Here is a 16,689-nt window from a genome sequence, read left to right as displayed (position 1 = left end):
AGAAAGAAAGAAAGAGAAAGAATTTATACACACACACCCTTGTCTCAAGGAACATCATTCCTATATATGTGTGGGTGTGATTATATATTATGTTGTATACAGTATTATAGATCTCCCTTGAGACAAGAGCGAAAAGGAGAGCCCGGTCCAGGGTCTCGTGATAGTACAGCCCTTCCAACGCAATCGAAAGGCGGTGGCGAACAATGAATGGAAGGCTCCTCGCAGCCCCAGTTGAGCTCCGCATCTGGCTGCCTTCGCTTGTGCGCGTTCCTCTTCCCCCTCGCGCAGGAGACATCGCCTCTCATTCTGGAGCTGCAAAGCAAAGTTTGGAGGGAAAACAGCTGCCTGACTGTTTTATTTTGTGGGGGGGTGTGGGGGGGTGTAGAATGAAGCGAGGAAGAGGGAAATAAAGCGGTATCAGCTTTTGTAGGGTTAAGCAATGGAGACCTTTCAGACCCCTCTGTTCTCGGTCTCCTATTCCCCAGGATGGCAGCCGTCGTCTCGTGCCCCCCACTCCCGGCACACACACATCCCCACCCAACGCTGCTCCTCCCCCTCCTCCTCCTATTTTGATGCTGAAGGTGATGGTATCCCTGACAGGCCGATCCACAAAGTAAATGAAGCCCGAGGTATTGGCTTTAAAGTTCCGGCGAATGCCTCGCTGTTTTGTCTATTTCGCAAAGTTGAGTTCTAAAGTCGTGACTCGGTTACTTTTAGGTTCCAAATCGGCACAGGCTATACAACCAAGTCATCCGCCTTGCAAAGGGTGGCGTACTCCGGAGTAAAGAGGTTGTGGGGATCTCAGCCACACAACAAGCGCATCCAGGCTCAGAGACAGAGCCACGTCCATTCTGCCTCGCAAACTCTCTCTCTCTCTCTCTCTCTCTCTCTCACACACACACACACACACACACACACACACACACGACTACAGTCGTCTGCTTCTTTGGCTTCTTCAGGCTGGGTCCCCAGTTTTTGTTTGCTTTAAACATCGACGTTAAAAGCAACAAAATCGGGTGTGTGTGCGCTTTAAATAGCTGCTTTTCTTTAGCAAATCGACATTTCTACCAAGGTACAACGTTAACTCTCTATTTGAGAAAAAAAATCGTGGTAACAACTGTGTGTGTGTGTAGGACTAGATCAGTTAATAAACAAATAAACACACACACCAAGACAGAGATCTTAAGGAAATATTCAATACACATGGGAAAGGCACATTGGAGTCGAGTTGAAACTCCCCCACCAGATTCCCTCCCGCAGCCTTTTGTTCCTTGAAACTTCTCCATCTTGAGTTTGCGGGGGGGTGGGGGAGGGGAGGAACCTGCCAGTTTTCTTGCAGTCATCAAAACACACCGCTGCATATCCGGGATCTTCCTTACGCACTTCGGGAGTCGATCCTCATTTGCACAACCCCTCGCGGACCGAGGACCCTCTCTGGAAGCAAAAGGAAGGCCGAGGAGGTTTTTCCAGTGGATTCGCAGGCAGGCATACCGAAGCTAGCAACAGTTTTGCAGCTTCAGATTATTAACGTGAGAACGCTCCCTCCAAAACACACAGCCACACACGCTGGGGGAGCGGATAGATATTGGGGTGTGTGGAAATAAGGTGCCTGTTGTCGGCTGTGTTTAAAATTAGCCGAGACTTTACTGATTTCCCTGAGTGAACAACAGACGCCGGCAGCGTTCATAGAGGAAAATCAAAGGCAGTACAATTTCTCGGCCCTGCCACTGAGTCCGCCTCTCCAGTCCAGCTACGGGGGATTCCTTGAATTCAAATGCAATTTTAAGCACGCTTTCGGGGCGGGATGGGGGAGAACCCTAATTAAACGGAGTAGAACTTCCTTCCAAGTAAACGTGCTTTGGCTTGGACTACTAGGCTGCAACCCTAAAACGCTTAGTTGGAAGCAAGTTGCTCTGCAACCCGCGGGACTTATTTTTCCAAATACCAGGAAGATCTCTGTATGTTTGCAAATCCTGCCGAAGGATTTAGGAATAAATCTCTGCACAGCGAAAAAGAGTGAGGTTCACTGCATTGTGAATCTGTTTTGTTTTGTAGGGTGGGGAGGGTGTGTTTTACCTGAGGCTGAAATGTGGCCTTCTTTTTCTTTCTGGCGAAACAGATAAGGCTACCGGTGGATCCATATACCAGTTAGACGAGGAAATACTTGGATTTTAGGTCGTCTTGCAGCCTGGAAAACCTTTAAGTGAAAGTATTCGAATTTAAGCTGATTTAGTGACACTGATTTCAGGCATCAGTCCCGGTAGTTATGAATGGGACGCGGTGGAATTAATGGAATCAATAATTCGAAAATCAATTAGATTGAATCGGGTTCAGCCTTTGGACAACAATTCAACTGGGTTGTGGATAGCGAGGCATTTTCCTCTTCTCACCTCCGAGAGAGAGAGAGAGAGAGAGAGAGAGAGAGATTATCAATCAAATGTGCTCCTTTTCCCATCGAGTAGCCCCAGTCTGTAATGTATACCCTACCTTAGATAGGATTTCTTTACCTTAGATGATATTTCAGTCTGAAGCACTCTTGGCGAACGACAAACCTAATTAGAAAATAACGAGGAAAAATAATATTCCTCACCCAATGCTGTAAACCTATTCCCATTGATCTCAGATTGCATAGTTGTTGTTTTTACTCTGTGGTATTAAAAACATATAGAAGCTCCCTTGTATCGCTGCTTTTTTGGGGAAAGGGGGGTTTACTGGGAGATGAGTGTGTCTGCGTTTGAGAGAGGGGGGTATATATTTGAAAACGCCCTCTGAGGTTGTGCTTTGATATATTTTCATTGTATTATCATGGCTATGTTTAAACAGCCCTGCAATCCAGGCTGACCTCTTATTTCTGGGGCAAGTCACTCAGAGCACCATTTACAGCCCTTTAAATGTTTACTTGTGAAATGCAACAGCACTTTAAGCTTCTATTTTCACTAGGTCCTCGAATTCTCCGTATCCTGGTGCATTTTCACACTACAACAGCCACCTCCAGACTATCTTATTCTTGGTTATGACGCTTTTCCGATTGGCACAGCTTATTATTCGTGGGTTATTCTGCATATAATTATTATAATCATTATTATTTTATTTCAGAGGTAAAAATATATCATTTCCCAGCCTAAATTAGATTTTCAGAGTTGGTGCATTGCCTGTAGTCCCCCCTATAATATATCCAGGGCGGATTGGGGGAGGGGAAGAAACAGTTGGGGAATATGGCAAAGGGACCAAAACCTGTCAAAAGGGTCATTCAGCTCCCCATATCATTCAGCCAAACGTAAGTGCAGACTTTAAAAAAACCCTCTACATACACTTATTTTAAAAAGGACAAGCACAGACACCTTTTGACACATTACAGCAATACCCAGTATAGTTAAAGGCTTTGCGTGGTGTGGGGGACACTCCAAGACCCATAGCTAAGTTCCTGCAACACATCACACTGTGAGTTATTTCTCTGTAAACAGAGAAACAATTTATAGTGCTGTTGAGGGCTGCTTTGTTTTCTCACATGGACATATCTTCTTGCTTTGCAAATATCAGGAAAAGAGGTTTTCTTCTCTTTCATCGTCAAATTTTCCCCTAGAAACTTCGCTCATCCTTGTTGTTTTTAAACCTCACTTTTAAAGAAGAGGTTTTTTGGGACACAAACTGCCTGCCATGTTGCCTACTGACCCATAATCAAAATGCAGTGACCTCCTACCCTTTTTTTGCCCCTTGACCCATCCCGAATTCAATGCAGCCTTTATAAATTTGCAAATCCTTGGACGTAAAGGGGGATTTGGGGAGGCTTTGTTCTGCGAGGATCCTAAAAGTGTGCATTTTTAATTAGACACAAAGGTGCAGTAAACAAAGACTCAGGGACACGCTGGTGTTTCTGACGTACAGGTGGGCAGAACCCCCCCTCACACGCCTGGACTCGATTGCAAAAGATATATTGCCCACCCCAAACGCCCCCTCCAAATTGCCGCCAAAAATAACGCACCAAAAATTGAAGCAAGCAGCAAAAGGCAATTACAAACGCACACGAGATCCAAAGGGTTAGGGATTGCACCAAATTAGCAATGTGGTACAAATCACTTTCATGACGTAAGGAATGGCCAGGCCAGAGTCTTCCAGCGTTCCTCATCCCTAAGGACTGTGGGGATCCTGATGACCCGGGGAGGGGGAGAGAGCGAGAGGGACGGAGAGAGATTTGATCTGAAGCTACAGGCACATTCCCTTATCTCCCTAGCTATCAGCCAGTTTAAAGGACACCATAATTACGATTGCGATAAAAGCAAGACAATGCCTGCCTATTTGGGCTGAATAAATAAGGAATGTTTACAACTGTAGAATGTTTCAGTGGCAATTAAAGGCTGGCAAAGAAAACCTCTCCTTCTGCCCTCAAACTTATTTACTTGGTTTTGCTTTTATTGCAATCTTTTCATTCCTTTCCTATGCAGCAGATCACCTTTTTAGAAAAGTGGTAAAGAGGAAATGGGGAGCGTTACATTAGGGACAGAAAAGACACCAGAGACGCCTGCTCCATATTTGTTGTTATTTTTCTTCATTTCTCCAGTTGCACATACAGAGCGAAACTTTCAGGTCTAGGCATAAAAGAGCCGGGACATCCAGCGCGGTGTTACAATATGGCGCTGAGGGGGCTATGCTCATTTCCACCCACAACCAAAACCCAAAGATGTTTGAGGGGCTCTAGAAGGTGTTGGTGGACAATCAGAGCCTTATTTCCTCTCATGCCCGGAAACCGAGGGAAGCCGAAAATCCACCTCATTTGCTAAGACACAAGGATCTATTCAACTATCCATTGTATCAGCAAACCTCATCATAATCAGATTAAATGCAGGTTTGGACACTAATACCTGCGAGGCTGAGCATTAAACATCGCCTGGAGTATGCAGAAATCAGTGAATGGGCTTCTTTTGCTCGCTTGATCATCGCGTTACCAAAATAGTAACACCAACAGCATTTCCTCTTAAAAACAAAACAAAAAAACTGTTCCGACGACGACGACACATTTTCTCCCAGCTACAACCATAACCTAAACTTCCCAACCTCGTTTTCTACCGCCGGCTCATTTGTTTTTATTTCGAGATTCAAAACTTTTGCCACATGGGGTGAGAGCAAGAAGGGTAGTGGGTTTCAAATGCAGGCAGGGATCGGCTTTTAACACATTCGCTCTTAAGGAATTAATAAAGTGCAAACTTTTTCTTTCTTTCACGTTAAACTCTCACCGGGGAAGGTTTCCTTATTTAAAGCTAAGGGAGGGGGGCAAACATGTGCGTATGTGCGTGTAGTGGCGGCGGCGGGGGGCATCCTAGTGTATATTTGCAGCTCTCTGGCTAGTTCCAGGCCCCCTTTCCTTTTGAAAGTTTTAGACCTTCAATACCCTCGGATTCTACTGGCAGACTTAGGATGGCCTTGGAGGGTCCTAAACGTGACCATTCACTGAGGCGGGGGGCTACAGCTTGCAACAACGTGCTCGGCAACTTAATCTTGCCCCAAAATGGGAAGAGCGCGCAAAAGAACGGAATACAAACTCTCTCTACATCTCTAGTCCCTTTCTAAGGTGGATTGTGTATTTTGCAGCCGATGGGAACGTCTGGATTTCGCAGCAAAAAGGAGAGAAGGTAAGTGTTTTATCCTTGTAGCCGCCAGTTCGTGGAGAAACAATACCAGAACAAAGGGGACCACTTCTCCCTATGAAGCGTTTTGCATTTTCTTCCTCCATTTCTCATCGAGGAGACACTGGGGAGGGGGAAGGGAGAGGCGACTCGCACAACTTTTCCGCTTTTAGGCAAGAAAGGCTGGAGCGAGCGGGGCGTTTGAGAAACTAGCCACCGGCGCGCGGATTTAAATACTACTCAAAAGAGAAAGGGAGAAGGATCCCAGCAGCAGCAGCCGCCGCCACCTCCCTCGCACCGCCTGCAGCAAACGGGTCCGCCGCCAATTCAGCGGCGCTGAAACTGGAGAAACGGCTCGCGCCGTCTCGGCCGCGAAAAGAAAAAAACCCAAACACCACCTAAACCCTCCCTTCCGAAGGCGAGCCGGCGCCTCCAGCTCGGCCGGGCTTTCGAGCGACTGCTCCGCGCGGAAAAAACGGCTAGGAGCCGCGCGAAGAAGGAACGGGGCTGCGTTTTAAAACGCAAAATCTCGCCGCCGCCGTCTTCGGAAAAGCGGCCCAGGAAGGAAACGTAGGGAATATATCAGGGTCTCCCCGCCCCCCGATCGCGGGGAGCAAAGGGTCCGGCGAGGTTTGTGCGGGCCTTCACGAACAGCTCTCCTGTTTGGGGTTTTGTGGGGCAAGGGGGAAGCGGGAACTGGAGGCTGCAAGGTCCTTTGCAGCCGAGAAAGCGCTTCTTGCCTCGGCGGGAGCAGGGAGAACCCGGGGCCTGTTGTGGCCCAAGCTCAGTTGTCCCCGCGTAGCAGCAGCAGCAGCAGTAGAGGATCCCCCCCCCCCGTCCAATGTTTATAGCTCTCCCCTTCGGCTGCATTGTCCGGGAGCAGCGGGGGGAGGAGACTGGAGAGAAGGGGCCCAGCGTCTCCTTACGCCAATGTAAGGCGTCGCTGCCTCCTTCCCCCCAGAGAAGAAGAGTGGCGGGCAGGCAGGAGGCAGGCAGGCAAGCAAGCGCAGTTAGCACGAGGAACCCGCCACCGCCGCTGCTGCAGCAGCAGCTTCCCTTTCCCCCTCTCGCCTGGGCTCTTTCCATTCATTTACCCGGGCGCAGGGGGCGGGGCCTGCGGGCCGGTGACCTTTCACCTCCTGCCTTCCTGCCTTCTCCTCCTCCCCCTCGGCGTTTCCTTTTGCCGCTCGGCCATTTGCTTACCCAGAAGCCAGCGCGCCGGGCGCGCTCGTGCCGAGCTCGAGTCTCTCGTAATCGCCCCTCTCAACCCCGCCCACTCCGCTTCTCTCTCCCCTCCCCTCCCCTCCCGGGCGCGCGGCTTCCAATCTCAGGCCGGCAGGCAGCTCCGGGCGGAGGCCGCTGCTGCAACTCCCCGCGTGGACGCTAGGGGCAGCCACTTCCAAGGGAGGGTGCTATTAGCTGCCCGCGGGAGACTTTCTATGGATAATAATAATAATAATAATAATAATAATAATAATAATAATAATAATGGTTCGATAACGCCCTTTATAAAACAGTTCCAAACACTAATTTTACGGTCCCACTGACACTGGTTCAGATTACTTTCAAGTCACGTATTCAACATCCGGTATCACTGTCCACGTTATTATAGGTAATTATTAATTATAATTTCCGACAGCAGTAATTAATTGCATTTATTGAACACAGCTAACGCTTGTCATAAATCAGGATTATTTACAACGATGACGGTAATGCGGCTGAAGAGGGGAAAAAAGGAAAGTTCCTGAAAGTTTAGGCAGGGCGATTAAAACTGGGAGAAAAGGAGGGGGAGATGGTAAAGGATTTCTCCTTCCATAAGGCAAAGAGCTAGACTTCAAAGCCCCCCACATCCCGCCCCCAATATGGGGGAAATGTAGTTGAAGGGAATATTAGGGAACTATTTCGAGGATGAAGAGTCACTGCAGTTCCGACTCAGCCTCTCCTGCTCCAAGTCATCATCTCCCCTCCCCCTCCCCCCCAAAGCAAAAGGGCTGGCTTTGAAGAAAAAGGTTTAGAACTCTTTGTTTCTGCTTTTCTTCCTGACCATGTGAGTGAGGCGGGGTTGGGTCGGTGGGATTGGAAAGCAGCAAAACAGGTCACTGGGTGACTTGCTTCTTCATCCTTCAGCTTTTAGCGTCTCTCTCTCTCTCTTTTCGCCCTAGAAAAATGACACTCCTGGGTTTCCTTAAAAAGAATATTTTAAGTGGGAAAAGAGGGAGGGGGGACTCGAGATCGAGGACTGTTTTAATGGTCTCCGTCTAAAGCATGAGGGGACTACCATCAAATGGCACAGCGTTTCACTCTTAAGAATATCTGAATAGATCAAATCCCGTTCGCCCCTGGAACGAAACAAGTTCTTTTAACGAAGAGCTTTAGAACTTAAGCTAAAGCTGCAGCCGAGAGGGAAGTGTTTTTCTCGGCCTTGCTTGCGGATCTGCAGAGCTTGCAGCGTGGCCCAGAACCGGTAGCGTTCAGATGCACGTGCAGCAGACAGCCCCGGACATCTGCAATATCTTCAGATCGCTGCCTGCTTTTTGTTTTTGTTGAAGCCTTCCCAACCTGCGAGATCACTGCGAGAACAAAGTGCAGGCTAGGAGCAGGCGTGGGCCGAGCTTCCGGAGGGCTCTGAGACAGAGGAGGGGGAGGGAAGAGGTGCTTCTGGGGACAGCCTCCCAAATCGCAGCTTTCCCCAAAAGCAGCAAGACGTAGAAAGTCGCGACCCAAACGGTGACCTGCTGCATACGAGCGGAAGGTTGCAGGGAGGACAGGAATCCATCCGAACAGCGAGGCGGGATTGTAGTGCATATTAAAGAAGAGATTTTACGAGGCTGGTTTTCGTTTGAAAGCATGGCCGTGTTAGGCAAATGAGTGTCAAGGCATTGCACACGGCTTTCTTGGGAGATTCTTGCTGGCGACATAATCGATACAAACAAATCATGTAGAAGGGAACAAAAAGATTCTCTCCCCGCGCCACCCTTAAATGGTAATAAAAGACTGACGCTCCATGAATTGTCAAATCCCGCTAAAGGTTTTGAGAGAGACGCTTGTCCACCGGGCGGAAGGGGGATTTGGAGCCGCTTGTTGCCTGTTGAATATGACGGACAAGTGTTTTCTATCCCAGACAAAATGTGCCTATTCGCCAAATACTCCATTGGAACAGGTTTTGGCATCTGGCTGTTAAAAGGGTCTTGTCAGGTCTTGAGTAAAATAAATATTTTAAAAAATAAAATTCTGACACCGTTAACATGGTTGTCAAAATGTGGAAAAACAAGATACAGTGGTATTTTAATTATTTAAGTGGATTTAAACCTCTTTCCCTCGCTCTCTCTTTTACACATAGCATCCCAGTTAGGCACCTGATAATTTCGATCCAGATACCAATTAATGCCAAGTATTTTGATTAAATTGATTAATCCTCTTATGCTACATGCATTATTTAGAAGTGAGTTCCATGACATGACTTGCATTTCTTAAGTTTACTATTTGAGATGTTAAATTGCCATCCATAATCAATTTATTCTGGATCAGTCTCTTTGGATTATTCTGGAATAAACAGACTGTTGAGTGTGCTTCTGGGGTTGCAATCCTGACACTTGTTTAGAAGGCAAGCACAACAGAAGCAGTGACCTATTGCCAGTTAAATGTGTTTTAGAAACCAGAAGCTGATGTGTGATCGGCTGCAATTGTATGCAGGTTTTCTTGAGAGTAAGTCCCACAAACTCAGTCGCCTTTACTTGCAAGTAAACATGAAAGAACCCAATTTTAACTGGGCTGTAAATCCAGTTGCCAGTTAAGTGCCTATAATTCCCCCTAATTAGCATATCTCCATTTCTGTATCCCATGGTTGGGCCATGCTTACAATGAGCAGTGGATTGGTTACAAATAGATTTTAGTTGTCGGAATATAAACCAGCTCATTTAAAAAGAAAATAATGGAAACGTATTTTATTTGTAACAAAAACACACCAATCAACAGCAGATTGAAAAGAGACACTTCCTCATAGTGCAATAATTTAAAAAATACTCTTTTTATTAAAAAAGTGGGAAATAGTTTTATGTTTATGTGAGAAAATATCAAAGCAGGAAAAGGTTTGTTTATAATAAAATAATTGCAAAACATCCTCCCACCCTCCAAAATACAGCAAATAAACTAAAAGAAAGCCAAAATGTAACACAATTCCACTCATGGTTAAATTATAGGTAAGGAAGTTGAACGAAAGATGCATTTTGTTTATTTTAAAGGGCCTGTCTAGGTGGCTCTTAGTTGTATTAGTTTGATTTGTTAAAAAGAAGAGGAATGCCTTTTGTTTTCTTTAGAGGTTAGCATCTTGTGAATCTGCTGTCTTGTGGTAAAACTATTGAGAATTGTAGAAAGATTCTCAGCGAACAAAGAAGGCAGCCTTAGCAGGGCAATAGGAGCGTGACAGTTTGAGCCAAGGTGGCAAAGAGTTCAAGTCATGAAGACGTTAAACCGAAGTTCTTGGATTGAAGCCAGTTTTGCAAAGAGAATCGGCTTAATTCCCTTTCATTGGGACTTCCTTCCGAGTAAGCGCATATATGAGAGGACAGTAGAGCTCCACTCTATCGGTTGTGGATCCAAGCTTTCCTAAGAGTAGTTTTACCAGGGTTGGAAGAAATTGAGAAAGGTCTGTGGTCAGGAGCACTTGTCCTGTTTTGATTGATGATCTATCCCATCCCCCCCCCCTTTCTCCTGCAACCAACCGCTGCAAAGGCTGCTTAAAATAAGTAGTTTGCCTTTTTGGTTAGGGCACATAAGCACTCCCCAGAAAAAGCAGCATGTGCTCCAATGTGCACTGGAGGAGAGCGCAGAGCCCCCGCTTTTCCTCTAGGCAGCGCTGCAGCTGCGAAGAAGGACGAGTGAGCAGGACAGGGGCCAGCTGGCAAGGCAGTGGCAGCAAAAGGGTTTTTTGCACGGCGCCTTTGCAAGGTCGTCCTGATTGGAACCCGGGACCCTCGTGTAAGGGAAGAGGGGAGAGGAGCTTGGCGGGCAGCCAAACCCAATAACCCCCACCCCACCCCAACCCCCGCCCTCTCCCCTTCCTCAAAGCCCTTTTTGCGTTGATGAAAGAGGTTGAGGGCGAGCAGGTGAAATAATGAATTTGTGGGTGTCGCTTACAAAACGAGAGTCAATTGAGAGGCCTGCTTGTGCAAGGACTAAGCCTGGCTGGCAGGAGGGCTCAGAGAAGGAGGTGCTCCTCCTGAGGGAAGAAGCCCAGCCAGGCTCGCAGCCGGGCCTACTAACTACAGGCCGGCCGGCCTGCCTGTAGCCACAGGAGCAGAAGGGGCTGGGCCCCACGAAAGAAGCCACGAGGGACGCCGGGAGAGCGCAGGGGGAGCTGGGAGGCCGCCTGACGAGATCTGGGGGGCGGAGGGGGGGAAGGAAAGGGGCTGCTGCCGGCGGCGGCGGCGGGAGGGGAAGCTGCGAAAGGCGGTAGCAGCTGCCGCCGGGGAGCTGAGGCCTCATTCAGGCAGGAAGTGCAGTTGGAGGGAAGGTGCTCGGTTGCAGCAGGCGGGCCGGGGCAGCAGCGAGCGGGGTAGGCCGGCCTCCGTGAGGGGAGAGGAAGGGGAGCCGCGGCTCCTTTCCCCTCCATTGCTCGTAGGGAAGCCGCCGCTGCCGCCCTACTTCGCGCGAAGGCTCCCCTTGTTTTCCCGCCGCAGCTGTGAAGGAAAAAGGGACGAGCTTCTGCTTTTTGGGTTGAGCTTCCCCAAGCACTATTTTATTTTATTGTTGGAGTGTGTGTGGAAGGAGTACGGTTCGAGTTTGTAATGCTCTTCCCTCCCGGTTTCCAGCAGCAGTTTTATCTGGTCCATAAGTAGAGAGGACTTTTTTTTTCTCTTCTTCTTCCTTGTTTTCCTCTAGTGCTGCTGTTTTATTCACTGGGCTTTATAGCTCACCGAAGGTAAAAGACCCCACCAGGGAGAAAAAGCTCGCCTGATACAAAGGGAAACATCTGTTCAGCGGTGAATTTTTAGAACAGGACTTTTCGAGAGGGAAGGGGAGGGGGGAAAGGGGCAGGAAACAACTCGAGGAGGAAAAACACTAAATGCTGAAATAATTAGATTTTACGAAGAGGGAGCTAAAGGGAGAGTGGGTTCGGAAAAGAACGGGTCCTTTTTTTATATAAAAAAAATTGTTGCTGAAGTTGGAAAAACCGTGTCTTCTTCCTTTCAGAGGCTGGCAAAAATAAAAGTTCTTAAAACGAAAGGCCTGTTCCTTCTGAAGTGTTTCTCTTTAAAAAGTAAAAACAAAAACTAAATGGATTTGTCCTTAAAAACAATTCAATTAATTTGAGTTGATTTTGGTCATTTTAATTACTTGAAGGAAAATAAACTGCTTAACCTTGTCTTTTAAAAAAATATCCAACAAGTGTCTATAATACATTGTTTTTAAATGTTGCGCTTGGGGTACTGTTTACTCGATCAGCCTTGTTAGATGGGGGGAGGTAAGCGTGTCTACATTCTTTTTAAATATATATATATAGACTTGAAACTATTTTTCTGGTAAAATAGCTTCTTGGCAATGCAGTAGTATTGTTTCATGCAACTTGAGGGAATTTTAAAAGGCGGATTAGAATAATTTCTAAATATTGTATTTCCATGTTCTCTGGGGGAAAATGGAATTTATTGAAGTTCTGAACTTCAGTAAAGCACTCAACAGGGCTGTATTTCTGGACACCATGGAGCAGAAAACTGTTGGTAGCTTTCCTGGAGACAGGGTTGAAATACGTTTGTGTTTATTCCTTTTCTTTGTAAAACTTGCTGTCTTTGGAGCCTTTAGATAGTAAATGCCAATGCAGAAGAATAAGGCAAACCTCACTTTGAAAATAATTTCAGAGTTTAAAATTCCCATATTTTGAGACATCACCATAGTTAAAAAATATATTGGTGGTTGTAATCTTTAATTATCATGGATCCTTAGTAACAAATAATTAGAATAATATTGAAATATATATGTGAGATAAGGCCTTCAGATGCACACATAATTTATATAAGGCAATACGTATACAGGGATTTTAAAATCAAATCTGTATTACAGAAGAAAAATACAGCTGAAGGAACAGGAGAAATAGCATGTCTGGTTTTTCCTCAGTGTTCCATACTACTTTTCTTGTTTCCGAAATAGAAACATTTCTCCCATCTTCTTTCTTGCCAAATGGGTAATTTTTTAAAAAAAATGAGAGTAGCACGATGTAAAAAAATCACATTCCGACTCTGAAGTGCCACAGTGAGACTGACAAAAAGTGATCCGAGGCTTGTGCCCTTAATTCGCTCGGAATGTTAAGCTTCCCAAGATACTCCCCGCCTATGCGGTCATGTTAGCTTTTCTCTGTGTTTAGTAGGTGGTTTTTAATGGTTTAAAATTAGTACGTGGATCGTCTGTGCCCTTACGTTTGTAATATCAATATTAAAAAAAGTGTGTCCTGTAACAGGAAACGTCACACATTGTTAGATTTTTTTTTTAATGGTTGCATTTGGCTACTCCATTCATAGACACAATACAATTAATTAGCATATTCTTGGGTGTGTTTTTGAGATTGGGAGGTAGTAGCCCCCATTTGAGGAGAAAACTCCTTAAATAAAAAAAGTAACATGATTCTGCCCAAACCAGACACATAATTGATATTGACTGGAGATCTGCTTCATGTATAGCAAGTTGCTTTTATATTTAACAAAACTGCTTTCCTCCCTTTTCTATGGATAATTTCTAACTGGTGATAACAGTCATTCTGAAATAGCTTTATAGTTTAGATGCATGATAGGGAATTAAATATGTTTTCTAATAGAAGAACAAGCATGAATAAAAAGGGGAAATGCAACCTAGGAGTATTGACAAAAATATGAACCAGTATAAACTTTTGATTTCTGTTCAAATATTCATATTTCATGTTTTTTGTGCTTTTTGGTGTGTGTGTGGATGAGGGGAAAGACTACTTTCAAATATCCCTACTGCCAGAAACAAACCATTTACAGCAAAATTCCAAATCTTTATTGAGATACTGCAAAGAAAATCAGTGCATTACATTTAAATTACATTAAATCTAAACTTTAAAGTTTACTATATTTCCCCCTGATTAGTACAGCATTATTATATTAAATGTGAATTTTCAAAAAACCTTTAATAATAAATTATATTTGTATATAAGCTGAAAGTAGCACTTAACTATATTCCAATGAATAACTTTATAAATTAGCTCTTAAATGTAAACCTTGGGCCTCTCAAACTGAAGGTATGTTTACCCACCATGCTAAAAAAAATTCCTGTGCTGTAATATTTACTTAGAATATTTAATCTAGGGGTTTTATGTAAAAAACACTCTTTTGCATCATGTTTACAGTACATCTCAGACTGAAATTAACAATTAAATGCTAGCATTATCATAATAGAAGCAGTACTTGGAAAACAACTATTTCATCCACTGGTGCTCCTAGTTAAGTGGCATTTGCCCAAAGCCTCCTGAGGTGATAGTGCAATTTAAAACAATATAATGGATGCTTTAAAAACAACTTACCAGTTAAATTAGTGGTTTTACTGGCTAGATTCTGAGAAAGATTCAAACAATGGCATCACAGTTTTAACTGTCAAAGTTATACTTACATTAATAGGTAGTTTGGTCAGCACACAACTGACTTGAAACTTGTATGTACAAATTGGAAAATGTGTAAATACATTAAAAAATGCAGATGAAAGGTGAACTGCATATAAACTGGTATTTATATTGCTGCAAAGTATTCCTGCGGTTATGTGTACATGCACACACACAAAATAAAAATATATATGTTTTTACTGGTGTAGCTTTACTCAGAAACTCTACAAGCACATTTTGTTTAAAGTAAGTTCTGTTTAAACCAATTGGAAAGTAGATTTTAGGACTGAAGTACTGAACACAACAGGATTAACATAGGGAGTAAAAAAAATGGACAAAATGTTATGCTCTTCATAACTGAGCAAGGGCAAATAATTTGCTGAATTCAGACCACTATACCTTATAGTTTTAAATACTGTATAGCAGTAGTGTGTATGGGTCAAATCACAAGTGTCGCACTCCACACTGTGGACTGACCATTATGCTTTCATTTCCTAGGATTAAACAAATAGCAGCATTAACATTTAAATTAATGCTATATTCAAGTTCAGCAAGCAAAGAAGGTAAAGAAAGTGTGCTTTTAAAAAAATAAACACAAATAAGAAGATACTTAATATCTATTAAGTTTTTTCTCAGAACTTTTAAAAGGCACATTATTTTATAAATATTATAGCTTCTTGTGCTTGGGTAAAATATAAAATTTAAGTTTGGACAAAGATTCAGTTTTAAAATCTTAACATGTTAACGGCTTTAGGCAAGCATCTATTTCTACTCTCACTCTTCAAAAACAAACAGCCCTGACACAACTCTTCTATTCCTCCTCCATTTATCCCTCCTTCCCTCCTAATTGTTTTCAACATAGGATGAAAAAGACATGTTTGGGTTTGAAGAGATTTTTTTGGTTTTGCTTTTATATATCTGTTTTACCTCACATGCTCGTTCTTATTGAGTAATAAGAAAATTACACCTGATTTAATTGTGACAAAGAGGTGATTAAGTAATACAGGCTCTTTTGCTCAACAAGCCCAGGATGTGTTACTGAATCCATGTTTAGAATTATTAGCCACATGCAAAACATAAAGGGCATTTCAGGAAATTGGAATTTTAGGTTGATGCTACTTGTTTTTAAAATATTTTTAAATATTTAGGTGATACAGGACGTTAAAAGTGCTGAAAATGTTTTTGTACATTACTTCCCCCCCACCTAACATTTAAAAGTCTATTTCCTATTTAAAATAAAAGTAAATAACATGAAACCCTAGAAGTACATCCTATGGAGTTCAATGCCACCTACTCCCAGGTAAGTGTGTATAGGATTGCAGCTTAAAACAAATAAAGTTATAAAATAGTAGAAAATTACATGTACCTTTAAAATATGTGGATTGATTTGTTGTCTACATTGTATCTTTTAAAAAACTACCAATTTGAAATACAGAGTAATTCAATCTTTGCCTGTTTTCCTTTTCTAATAGGCATATTTCTATCTCTGGGTCTGAAAAAGCTGTGAATTCAAAAACATTTCCCCCTACCATCAGCCTTTACATCTGTTCCTGAAAACACACCCTAACACCCCAACTTAAAAACCGTAACTTGAAAGTAAATCTCATTGATTTCAAACTTGCCTCAAGTAGTGTGCTTAGGAATAGGATGCAAAAGGTTTCCACATTCATATCATATGGATGTTAATGGCTTACTATGTGTGTAGTACATTGTCGTAAAGCCTTTCTCTTCCTATTTTGCATTTCAATGGTTCTTTCCAAATGCATTGTTTTACAAAACCACCAAGAGGCTATCTACATTTTGTCATCAAGTTCCCTGCAATGTTTTAAAATAGGATCATAGTCCCTCTTTCAGTCTATATATTTCAATTCCTTAAATGAAACTAAAGTTAGTACAATCAATTTAAAATAAAGTTTAATGTATTATTATAGTGCAATACAATTTACCCTGGGGGTTTTTGTGCCAAAATCAAAGTTTTATGTTGATCATTCTGTTAATATACAGCATATATACTTTAAAAAAGGAGAGATTTGTTTAAAATGCATCCAAAGGTTTTGCAAAATACATTTCTAACATATACATTTTAGTTTGGGCAGTTCTTTTAGGATGATTTTCAGTTGACGTTGCTTTACATTCTAGGAAGGGCCAAATTTTAAATACTGAATGTGAAAAATGAACTGTAGAACTATATGAAGCTTAATAGTGTTCAAAAGAAAAAATATGTCCAAAGCTTTTACAAACTGGAAGGAAACATAGGCTGCAATTTTATTACAATGTACTTTTCCAGAGTACTGTATCCCTTAGGCTTCTTGTCCATTGTATGCTTTGCTAAACAGCAGAACCTTGATGCTACTTAATTCTGAAAGTTCCAAGTCCTCAGCATCCCTGACATTCACCCTCCCTTTGCTACCTTAAAGTCCAACTCCATCTGTCAGTGCACCTATCTGTATTTATTCAGTCTCC

The 16,689-nt window shown here is 43.4% G+C and overlaps 1 protein-coding gene across 1 annotated transcript in view; it reads left to right on the top strand.

Moving 5' to 3' along the window:
* Positions 1 to 5,389: 5,389 nt before the first annotated feature.
* Positions 5,390 to 16,689, top strand: part of MLLT10 (MLLT10 histone lysine methyltransferase DOT1L cofactor) — a 116,180-nt gene continuing 104,880 nt past the window's right edge. The window contains exon 1 of the mRNA XM_053410420.1: positions 5,390 to 5,627. The gene's annotated coding sequence lies outside the window, so the exon portion shown is untranslated. The remainder of the gene's footprint in view (positions 5,628 to 16,689) is intronic.

Source organism: Podarcis raffonei, chromosome 12 (assembly GCF_027172205.1).
Source record: "Podarcis raffonei isolate rPodRaf1 chromosome 12, rPodRaf1.pri, whole genome shotgun sequence".
In the NCBI taxonomy this organism is placed as follows: Eukaryota; Metazoa; Chordata; class Lepidosauria; order Squamata; family Lacertidae; genus Podarcis; species Podarcis raffonei.
This window is presented reverse-complemented; position numbering and strand designations above follow the sequence as displayed.